The sequence below is a fragment of the Balaenoptera borealis genome (assembly GCF_965194805.1).
Source record: "Balaenoptera borealis genome assembly, chromosome: 2".
Classification (NCBI taxonomy): Eukaryota; Metazoa; Chordata; class Mammalia; order Artiodactyla; family Balaenopteridae; genus Balaenoptera; species Balaenoptera borealis.
Window position 1 is genome coordinate 123,002,494 of NC_138867.1, and position 12,845 is coordinate 123,015,338.

Consider the following 12,845-nt stretch of genomic DNA (forward strand, 5'->3'; position numbering starts at 1 on the left):
ATAGAAGACTGTGAGAAATAAGCCAGGAAAACGAGGTCTCTGGAGGGGCGCAAGTTTCTAGTAGGGTAGTTGAAGTTCATTTCGCCCAGATGGTGGCCCTGCTCTAAAAGCCCCTCTTGAACTAAGAGTCGGTAGTTGAAGACTAGGTAGGCCACTTCATGTCTATTAGGAAATCGGTGGTATCTCTTACTGACCAGAGGCATATGACCCAAAGACAGAGTCTAGGGACTATAGAAAATAGAGAATTCATAAAGATATTTCACTGGAGGCAGATAAATTCAAGACTGAAGAATCAAGGAGCAATGTTTTGGATGGCCAAAAAACTTGAAACTGTTAGTCAAAATATAAGTGGACCAGGGGCAAACCATAAAGATCTAAATGCAAAGATTATAAATGGATCATTGTCATGACATCTGGAAAATTGCCTCTGATGAGAAGCCGTCAAATACAACAGGATTTGGCAATATTTCCAGGCTGGACCTGGGGGTAACCCAGGGACCACTTGCAGTCAGTGATCTGATTTGGAGGGGTGGTGAAAGCAAACGTCTTTTCTGACTCTGAGAGCTCACAACGGGAAGCTGAAGAGTGATTGAAAGACTTAGTAAATTTAGAGTTAGTTAGTAGACTTGGATTATATGACACCAGGAAAGGCAGTTAGCGTCTGTGGATGCCATCTATTAATTAGAAGTTTTAATGCTTATTCTGTACCCCTCTCAGGTGGTCTATGAGAATCAAATTGAAAAACATAAGTATATGATTAAATTCTATTCAAATCTCCAGTTTTATCTTTTAAAATATTGTAATTAAATGCAGGTTGAATTATAACTTATATTTAGACATTATCACATCATTCCTTCTTTTGCTTGGCTGTCTCCTCAAAATACCTGAGAAATTCAGGGAATTCCCTGGAGGTCCAGTGGCTAGGACTCTGAGCTCTCACTGCCAAGGGCCCAGGTTCAATCCCTGGTCCGGGAACTAAAATCCCACAAGCTGCACGGCACAACAGGAAAAAAACCAAAACAAAAAATACCTGGGAAATTCAGTGAGCTTCGGATTTGATTGTCAACTTATGTCTTGCCCACTTGTAAGACGGTCTTTGCTCGCCTCTTCTTTTACAAAGCCATCAAATCTTTGAAAATATTAGGGTTGGAATAGTCTGCAGCATTTAGGTCTAACTAATGCATAAATCTAGAGTAAAAAAGAAATTTGATATAGAAACAAGAGTAACGTAAGCCCTTCTTCTTGGATTTCAGGGCCCATCACAGTCTAGCCCCATTCTTTAAATGGTCTGGATCCCCACTATTCCCACAGATAACCTTACTGGGACTACTGGCTCTGTCTACTCAGGAGGTCAGTCCTCAAACTAGACCATGTTTTCAGAATTTTGCCTGTTATTTCTCATTTGTTTTCTTCACAACATTGCCATGAAGTGCAAGTGAGGGACTTATGTAGGAATGCTTTGTAAACTATAAAGTGCTATACAAATGTAGAGAGAAAGTTAAATCTAAAATTAGAAGATACAGGTTTAAGATCCAGTCCCGGCTGTTAACTGTGTGACTTTAAGGAGACCTCCTTATCTCTCTGGATCTCAATTTTTTGTTAGGAAGATGGAGGTTAACATTTCTGTCCTGTCAACCACACGAATGTAAAAGGTGATTTTTGTCATTTATTTATTGTAGAAATCTTCCTGTTAGGAGATACCTATTTACCCTGTTATTCATGTACTTATTTCTCTGATTGCATTCATTCTCCTATTCATTTATTTATTTATTTGAGAATCATTTATTAATTCTCAATTAAATTAACGACATGGATTTATTCAAAATCACTTACTAAAATAATATTATATAAAATGTAATTTTCAGTGCAATAAACTTTATAGTATATTCTTCAACACATATTTAGTTGATAATCTAAAGAAACTTTCTCCATGTTTTAATCCTGTCAGACAATTGTATGGGGTTTGGCCCCATACAATTCTACAAATTTTAGCTTTTAGTTTAAACAGAAATACTCATATTCAATTTTTCCCAATGGATCTTTTATTCTTAAGGACATTTACATAAATATTTCTGGCATTTTATATTTTACTATGGTACCTACTTCATATGTAGTTATTAGGATTCTACTATTAATAAATTGCTATTTTTTTCAAAAGCATTTTAAGTTTCTTTCATTTTTTCTGTCTTCTTCCAAAGTAATTTTCATCTTACCCTTACCTGTGATTATCAGGTATAACCTTGACTATGATGGTCAAATACAATATCTTATTAATTAACATGTGATGTATTATTTGTGTGAGGTTCATACTCTCCTCTCATAGAACTAGTTTATTATCTTTTCTATCTCTATCACCTATAGCCATTTATGCAAATTAGAAGAATGCTATATTAGTTTTTCAAAAAAAGCTTAACTTATTGTATAATCAGAATTAGTCTTTTGGTTATAAAATCTTATTAAAAATGATAGATACTCAGACATTTTATTATTCAAAAATAATAAATGCTCAAGTGTTTTAGATTAGTTAACATTAAAAAATGTTTTTAATAAGTGATATTTCCTTTCCCTGTATATGAATATGATATTATTTTATGTATTCCTGATAGAATATCTCAAGCTGCCATAATCTACCTTAACTTTCTTATTTGATTCCTCATGGTTTTATCATTTGAACTCTGAATATTCAGAAAAGCTGCAGCCCCATCTGCTAAGGGATTGTGTCTGTTATTGAAAGAAGACATATAAATAATGCATAATAATAGACAGCATGTCAATACTGTCTTCTATGTCTCTGGCCACTAACTGGTGATAAATCATCCAAACCCCCTCTTATTTGTTTGACATATAACATATGACATAAATACTTATTTTAGGTAGCTTTGATTTATAGAATGGCATACACACACACACACACACACACACACACACACACACACACACACACACACACCAGTACAATTCATATTTCCCTTCTTTACTGCCGTGCAACCCAATTTTTGAATGTATCTGGAAAGACTTGTCTCTCCTCCCCCTTGGGTTTCTTTAGTCCAAAGTCTTGCCTAATTAATAACTCAAGAAAACTCCACCGTCCTTCCTCCTCTTTTTGGTAGAGTTTCAATTGTTTCATTTTACACAGAAACCCAGCAGAAGGATTACCTAAATTCACGCTCCTTTTAGTACTATGAAAACCCCAAGTGGCATACAGAATTGACAGATACCTTTAATACTAAAATCAATTAACCCAGAAGTCTTTATTGATTTCATTGGCTGCTAAGTGCTGTGTGGGATCCCTCAGAAAGACAGTGCATCATCTCTGACACTTAGAAAGCCGTTGGGGTACTAAGACCAGCACATATGAAGGAAATTAGAGAGGTATTTTTTCTCCCTGACACCACCTCCCTATACCTCTAGGCTGGTGGACCAATAGGGAATCTTAGTCCACAAATAAGTATATTAGAAATATGCATTTCTTCACATAATTCAGTTTATTTTCTATTTGTAGTCTGCAGTCTGAAATGGAAGTAAAAAATTAGTTTCAGTCAATGTGGACCTTCCCCCTTTATTTGAAGGGGTTTTCTTCTTCTTTTTCATCATCATCATCATCATCATTACTGAACACATCTTTAAGCCTCATAACAACCTTGGGAGTAAATATTAGTATTGAAATATAAATTACAGAGAGTTAAATAGTTTTCATTTGGTTAGGTTGCAAACCCAAACACTCTGAATTTAGAGCTTGTGCATTAAATCACTCTGTTACACTGTATATTGCCAAGGCATCAGTGTGACAGGGCAGCATCCAACTGATATGTTAATGTTATCTGTCTACACAGATATTCATTGAGTAATCCATCATGCCATCTGGCCCTGGACCAGTCATCTTTATAGGTAACCAAGGAGATGTCTCTCATTATCATCTAAATGTTCCCTTTTGGTTCAGCTACTCTTTTCTTTATTTCCATGCTATTCTTGGGCACAAGAATCTGTCTGTCAGCATCACAGTGAAATTCAGGGAGTCACTGTGACTCTTTCTAACATTATGGCTGTCTAGAACCAATGAAGAGTCATGTCCTCTCTCTTGGATCTAGTTGGGCTCTACTTAGGAAGCAAGAAACTGCTCTCAGATCCAACACATCCACCAGGGATTTTGTCCTATGAATTAGTTTATGGGGTATCTTTCTCTGGGACTCAGATTCCTACATCTAAAGAATCATTTTCTCATCTGGCAGGAGGAGGCCTTTGCTCCCTCCCATGAAGATTTCTTTTGAATCTTTTTTTAATGGACCATGAGTCCTTTCTCTTTCCTCAGGGTATGAATATTTGACACTCAAAAGGCAGGAAAATTTACCTCTTCCTCTGCTTTCTGTAGCATCATCCTGTCCTTAAGGAAATGAGAACAGATCTGCCTAGCTGCCTGCATGTGAGGAAAAGTAACATGGAAAGGGAACTCTACCGCTTCCAAGATATTATCCTCCATTGAATTGCGTTTCTCTAGTATTAGATTCCAGAGCAGCCTGCACCTGCCCTGTCACAGGTTTCATGCTTTATTTTACATAATATGCTGACTATATTCTTTACCATATTTTAAGCTCTGTGAAGGCAGAAACTATACCTTTATTTTCACTACTTGTGGTAAGCTCTTAATAAATAACTGATGGATAAGTAAATCAATCAATCAGCTAAGCAGAAACCATTGAAGTCTTTTAGCCCAGCTTAATATAAGATCACTATATAATTTAGAAAAACAAAATGCCTATTTTGAATTGGATGGACTAATTCAACTTGAAGTCATAGCCTTGGTCTCTGGTTCCTGTTTTTATTTGGGTCCAAAATGATGTCTTCTCATTCTAAATGACATCCACTGGAATGGAGTGAGAAGCCCTATATACCTGGGTGGTTGTGAGAACTGAGAAATCTCTTGGCATGAACATTCTATTCAACTCCTGCACTAAGAGACTTTTCCAGACTTAATATGGCTTCCAGCAGTCTAAGACCATGTCCCTGGGACAACCAGCCTCCTCGTGAGTTTCTGTCTGGAAAAGCTCATGGCTGGAAAAAGAATTTACTGTTTGTTCTAGCCAACGCCTGATGGTAGGCCCCTGACCTCCCTTTCTTGGAGCATTTACTGAAAAGGGCTTATAATTGGGAGTCCTTTTTCTCTCCCTTTGAGACATGTATGTATCCTCTACCACTCAGAAGTGTCTTTCTAGAAGACCTGAAATCCATGCCTTTGAAATTAATCATCAGGAAGGATATGACCTCTGTCTCCCAATCTCTGTGGAAGGATAGCATCCTACCCTCCATAATTGCCAGCAAGCAGACCCACTGGCCTAATCACATGTATACTTACTAACCCTTTGCAATTTTTCACTTGAGTCCCCACTCACTTCCCCTCCCTACATCTTCATTCTCCCTTTAAAATGCCCAGTCACCTCAGTGCAAATCAAATCAAATTATGCTCAGCTCTTTCCCCTACTGCCAGTAGTTATTGAGTAAAATCTGTTTTCAAGGCTTTAACTAATATCTGGCTTTGTTTATCTTGGACAGTTATCATATCCATACCTATCTATTATGTAGATGAGTAGATGGCCTTGATTTTCAAGAGGACTACAGAGAAGTTGGAAAAAAGGGTTCACACAGTGATAGAGCATCAATTTTAAAGAAGAGTTGGGAAACCTACCATATTGGAAATATTCCTATAGTTCCTGCCCTATGTGGCTATGTGGTGTATGTGCCCCATGAAATACAGAATATACACAGATAAATAATTTGCTGAGCACATGCTAGAATGATTATTTTTACATAAAGTCCCGATTTCACGATAATGCCAATAATAACTAACATTTACCGATTGCTTACCCTGTATATCCCAGGTACTGTGCTAAAACATTTGACATGCACGATCTCATTTAATCTCCCTACAAATCCTACAGTGTAGGTGCTGTTCTCATCCCCACTTTATAGGAAGGAGACTGGAGATCAGGGAAGGCAAGTGACTTCTCCCAAAATCATATAGTTAGTAAGAGACTAAACCAGTAAGAGACTAAACCAGAGTTGGTTTAACCAACTCTGACCTCAAAGCCCATATACCTAATCACCAAGACTTGCTGGCTCACTTTATTACTGAGAACTAGACAAATCCACAAATAACAATAATCCAAAGTATTATATTTTGTGTATCATAGGTATAGGAGGGAAAGATAGCACTTGTTCAGGGAACTTTTAATAATCATAATGAGATTAAGGAAGAGGAATTAATTAACACTGTTTCTGACATCCTCATGAATCTAGAAAACTACCATTTTTTCTGGAGAATCTGAACTTTCAGTTTAGGAATGGACTTAATTATGCTTGTGCTCAATCAGTTATTGGCTAACATTCTATGTACATAATTTCCTCTCTTTTCTATTCCTTCACAATTTCTTCCTCTGAATCATTTTCTTATACTTCAGTAAATCTGAAAGCTGACTTTTGGCAAAGCCCACCACTTCAGGAGAGAAATAGAGGTAGATAATAAAGTAGGCTTGAGTCGGGGTGTTACAGCGATGCAGCCAGCCTCAGATATGGCTTTGGTTGGCTGGATTCATCACTCTGAGTGAGCCCTGAGCACTGGGAATCATTATCTTTACTCTCTCTCGACATTAACTGAAGAAATCCAAGTCAGACACTGTCTCTTAATCAGTCAATGTCAAGAAGTGTTACAATCACTAAACATTCCTTTTATTACTGGTCTCATTGCAAAAAAAAAAAAACAAAAACAACAAAAAACTCCCAAAAAATTCAGGGAGGCTTTGTCTCTTCACATCTGGCATGTTTGAAAAGAGTGATTTTTAAAAGCACTTTTCAAGTCACATAGCCTTCAGACCTGGACAAAGATGTACCAGGCCCTATCTCCTTAGAGATTCGGTGGCTTTCTCCATGCAAGTAAGTCCATTAACTGGTTCATTCTGCTTCAGAGATCATAAAAAAGTTCAGCTTACTATTTACTAAAATCAGCATCAGCAAACGAAGGTTCTGGAATTTGAGATGTATTCCCCATGTGGGGCTCTATACATTTGTAATGGCTCTCACAGCCTCAATAATGATGACAGAGTGAGATAATAGGGTAAGTACTTACTACAGTAAGGATCAAAAGATTATTTCCTGTAAACTCATTTCTGCAGTAATTGTCAAAGAATGACATAGTATTGAATCTGGAAAGGGTCTTAGGACCCTTTTTTAGTCAGTAAGGAGGGAAGAAGAAGAGAAAAATACTTCAATCAGATACATTCTAGCTGGAAGACATTGGGGAAGGTATTTGACTTTCTGAGGCTTAGTTTTCCTATCTATAAAATGTCAATAAATATTGTTGTCTTATAACATTATTAAATTAAATAATATTCAATACACACAATACCAGGTACAATACCTGGCATATGGTAAATGCCCAAAAGTTTTAGTTAACTGCTTCAGTATCATCATCATCATCCTTGTTACCATCATCTACATCAAACTATAGGCAGCAGGTCAAATCTGTAAATAAAATTTTACTTGAGCACAGTCACACCCCATAGATAACATACTGTCTATGGCTGTTTCTGCCCTACAGGAGAGGGGATGCATAGTAGCAGCACAGACTTTTACAGGAAAAGTCTACTCCCCTTCCTCAGTGGTTCTAAATCCCTTGGGAAATGATAGAAAAGCCAAGAAGAAAACTCTGGATTCTACCCCTGCCCATTGTATATACTGGAGTTTTGAATATGATTTTATTATACAAAAACTTAGGAAAGGGAAAGTAGAAGAACTAAAGTTGAGCAAAGTAGGCTGGTGAAGTTTTTTGGTTTTTTTCCCTGAAGAGAAAGACTAACCCCTTTGAGTTAGTAGGTATGGGGCAGGAAGAAGGAAGAGAAGGATGTATTGGGTAGGTAGGACTGCCTTAGTAAAGACATACTAGTGCAAAAGCTTTTAAGTTTCATTAGGTCCCATTTGTTTATTTTTGTTTTTATTTCCATTTCTCTAGGAGGTGGGTCAAAAAGGATCTTGCTGTGATTTACGTCATAGAGGGTTCTGCCTATGTTTTTCTCTAAGAGTTTTATAGTGTCTGGCCTTACATTTAGGTCTTTAATCCATTTTGAGTTTATTTTTGTGTATGGCATTAGGGAGTGTTCTAATTTCATTCTTTTACATGTAGCTGTCCAGTTTTCCCAACACCACTTATTGAAGAGGCTGTCTTTTCTCCACTGTATATTCTTGCATCCTTTATCAAAAATAAAGTGACCATATGTGTGTGCGTTTATCTCTGGGCTTTCTATCCTGTTTCATTGATCTATATTTCTGTTTTTGTGCCAGTACCATACTGTCTTGATTACTGTAGCTTTGTAGTATAGTGTGAAGTCAGGGAGCCTGATTCCTCCAGGTCCGTTTCTCTTTCTCAACATTGCTTTTGTATTCGGGGTCTTTTGTGTTTCCATACAAATTGTGAAATTTTTTGTTCTAGTTCTCTGAAAAATGCCATTGGTAGTTTGATAGGGGTTGCATTGAATCTGTAGATTGCTTTGGGTAGTAGAGTCCTTTTCACAATGTTGATTCTTCCAATCCAAGAACATGGTATATCTCTCCATCTGTATCATCTTTAATTCCATTCATCAGTGCCTTGTAGTTTTCTGCATACAGGGCTTTTGTCTCCCTAGGTAGGTTGATTCCTAGGTATTTTATTCTTTTTGTTGCAGTGGTAAATGGGAATGTTTCCTTAATTTCTCTTTCAAATTTTTCATCATTAGTGTATAGGAATGCAAAAGATTTCTGTGCATTAATTTTGTATCCTGCTAATTTACCAAATTCATTGATTAGTAGTTTTCTGGTAGCATCTTTAGGATTCTCTATGTATAGTATCATGTCACCTGCAAATAGTGACAGCTTTACTTTTTCTTTTCCGATTTGGATTCCTTTTATTTCTTTTTCTTCTCTGATTGCTGTGGCTAACACTTCCAAAACTATGTTGAATAATAGTGGTTAGAGTGGACAAAGGAAAAGATAAGCAAGATGAAAAGACAACCCTCAGAACGGGAGAAAATATTTGCAAATGAAGCAACTGACAAAGGATTAATCTCCAAAATTTACAAGCAGCTCATGAAGCTCAATATCAAAAAAAAACAAACAACCCAATCCAAAAATAGGCAGAAGACCTAAATAGATATTTCTCCAAAGGAGATATACAGATTGCCAACAAACACATGAAAGGATGCTCAACATCACTAATCATTAGAGAAATGCAAATCAAAACTACTATGAGGTATCACCTCACACCAGTCAGAATGGCCATCATCAAAAAATCTACAAACAATAAATGCTGGAGAGGGTGTGGAGAAAAGGGAACCCTCTTGCACTGTTGGTGGGAATATAAATTGATACAGCCACTATGGAGAACAGTATGGAGGTTCCTTAAAAAACTAAAAATAGAACTACCATACGACCCAGCAACCCCACTACTGGGCATATACCCTGAGAAAACCATAATTCAAAAAGAGTCATGTACCACAATGTTCATTGCAGCTCTGTTTACGATAGCCAGGACATGGAAGCAACCTAAGTGTCCATCAACAGATGAATGGTTAAAGAAGATGTGGCATATATATACAATGGAATATTACTCAGCCATAAAAAGAAACAAAATTGAGTTTTTTGAAGTGAGGTGGATGGATCTAGAGCCTGTCATACAGGGTGAAGTAAGTCAGAAAGAGAAAATCAAATACCGTATGCTAACGCATATATATGGAATTCTAAAAAGCGGTACTGATGAACCTAGGGGCAGGACAGGAATAAAGATGCAGACATAGAAAACAGACTTGAGGACACAGCAGGGAAGGGGAAGCTGGGATGAAGTGAGAGAGTAGCAGTGACATATATACACTACCAAATGTAAAATAGATAGCTAGTGGGAAGCTGCTGCATAGCACAGGGAGATCAGCTTGATGCTTTGTGATGACCGAGAGGGGTGGGATAGGGAGGGTGGGAGAGAGGCTCAAGAGGGAGGGGATATGGGGATATATGTATACATATAGCTGATTCACTTTGTTGTACAGCAGAAACTAGCACAACATTGTAGAGCATTTATACTCCAATAAAAATGTGAAAACAAATAACTAGAAATAAATAAAAATTTAAATTAAAGAAAACCCTGCTCTTTATGTAGATGACAAAAACTTGGAGCTGTAAGGGATGCAAAATAAGTTTTTGAATTATAATATATATGTGTGTATATATTCTTTATAATCTGTCCCTCTAAGGTAAAATATTCTGTCTTTTAATAAGATAGATTGACTTTTTTCTGTTTTGTAGTTTATATAATGGAAACAAATAGTAGTATGTAGTCTTTTGTGTCTGAGTACTTTTACTCAATATTATGTTCAAGACTTTCAATAATAGTGTGTGTAGTTATCATTTGTTTATCCTGATGGCTTTAACATATTTTAATATTTAAATATATCATCATTGTTTAAAAACATCTATTCCACTGTTGAATGTCATTTGGGTAGTTTCCAGTTTGAAATTTGAAAAGTATTTGATTCCAAATAATGCTGTTATGAAGATTTTTGCACAGTGTCTTTTGGTGAACATACTTATGCATTTCTGTTAAGTGTATACTTAGCAATAGAATTTCTGGGTCCAAAAGATATGATTTTGCTACAGAGATTTATGCAGTTATCCTCTTCGTTTCATTCATTATTTTTCTATATTCTTATTCATTAATTTGGACTTGATTATGTTCAGTAGAATTAAGAATGATGTAAACACATTTGCGGGGGTGGGAGCTTGAGCTGGTTAACTGTCACATACTCTAAGAGGTGGTCGTGATGTCCCATTTAATACTTACTTATTATTGGATCCCAAGAACAGTGGTATATCTTCCTCCTGAAGACCTCTTTCATTCTCCTCTGGTCTTCGCACATCAGTCAGCCTCTGTTCTTGCTGTTGAACTGTTGAAAGGCTCTTGCTCTAGAGAATTACAGCATCTCATGAGGAATCATGTAATCAACTATCCAGCATCTTGATAGTAATCACTGAGTTTTCTCCCCTTTATATTAGTAAAACAAAAAGGGGAAAAAAAACCCTCAGAGAAACAGGAAAAAAATTGTTTACCCTTCCCCCTTTAAGGGACATTATCTCGTCCTCTGCGTGGATATATATTTTCATAATTACTTTGCATTTCTGTGTTCTCAACTGTGTTAGGTACTAGAATACTCTTCTTAAGGGCTGGTACAACCTTAGCTGAAGATTAGTCTTAAGCCTCCATGGATATGCATATAGACTGGGATAGAGAATTATCATTAGCATTTTGCACCTAAACATCTAGATAATTTAGGATTTTTAAGGCACACCAAGGGTTATCAAATGTCTGGTCCTGACTTATTTGGAAATCTAAGATGAAACAAGACACTTGCACAACAATAAGTTTATTCCTTTGCTCTACACATTAATATGAGAAAGAATGAAATATCAGGGACTAGGAGACATTTGTGTAAAATACTGAGGTACCAGCATTTATAAAATAGGGAAAATTCTAGCTGAGTCAGGGCTGGGGAAAAAATAAACAACCCTATCTCATTGCAATATTCTGGACATATTGTATACCCAATAGAATCAGCTAAGATTTACTGAATAAAGTTTATCTGTGATAACATTTTAAAAAGAGATGGAAAGCAGTTAAACTATGTTGTTTAAAAATGGTAGATGAAGGCAGGGCTGTCTTCTCTCTCTTTGTTACCTAAAATTTTGAGACCATGACTACTAAGTCGGGCTCCTTTAAAAATGAGAAAATGATGGGGAAAAATCATATTGTTATTTGTTCTCTGCAATGAGTCCATGTCATTTTAAAAAGAAGGAAAAAAAGATTTGTACTTGATTGGAAGAATAGTTGGGGACAGAACAACTAGATGCAGGGTATCATCTTGGATTAGATACTGGTGTAGATAAGCTATAAAGATTATTTGGGATCAGTTGGGAAATATAGAATGTGATCTAGATATCAAAGCTGTAAAAATTTACTAAAATGGAAAGGTTGAAATTAATTAATAAAGAAGGAGGTTGTAGAACAGTATGTACAATATGATGTTACTTCAGAGTATAAAAGTTACATGTGTATGTGAGCATGCTCGTGTAAGAAACCCAGAAAGATATGAGCTGAAGATGTTATCAGCAGAGATCTTGGCATGGTATAAATGTAAGTTTTTATTATGATTGTTATTATTTTTAACAATTTTTCTTGTGTTTATTTTCAACATTTCTATAGTGTACAAGTTCTTATTATGTTAATAAAAAGGATGATTTTACGTATAAATAGATAGATAAGTAAATAGTTAAGGCATTCAGCACCACAAATTACATTATAGTTGATAATGCAATGATAACAGTAGCAGTTAAAAACTATGTTAATTAGCATTGATTAAGTGTACCAGGTGCTGTGATAAGTTTTGTACAAACATCACATCAATTGATTCTCATTAAAACCCTATGAAGTAGGTACTGTTATCATTTACATTTTATAGATGAGGAAACTGAAGATCACAGAGATTTACCAACTTTCCCAGAAACACAGCTAGTAAGTGATGAGAGGTGAGATTTAAGCCCAAATCTGTCGGAATCCAAGTCATTCTCACTAAATTACCACTTACATTGCCTCCGATCATCTTATGACCAGCAGCATCATCTCACTAGCAGTCTCAGTGATAGTTTCTCTATTCTATTAGCTATAGAGACTACTTCACAAATTACCAAATATAGCATGTTAGATTTAAAAACTGCTAGGTCCTTGAATATAAAAATTTGGAAATTTGGAACAAAATTTTTAGTAAGAAGTGGTTGGCCCC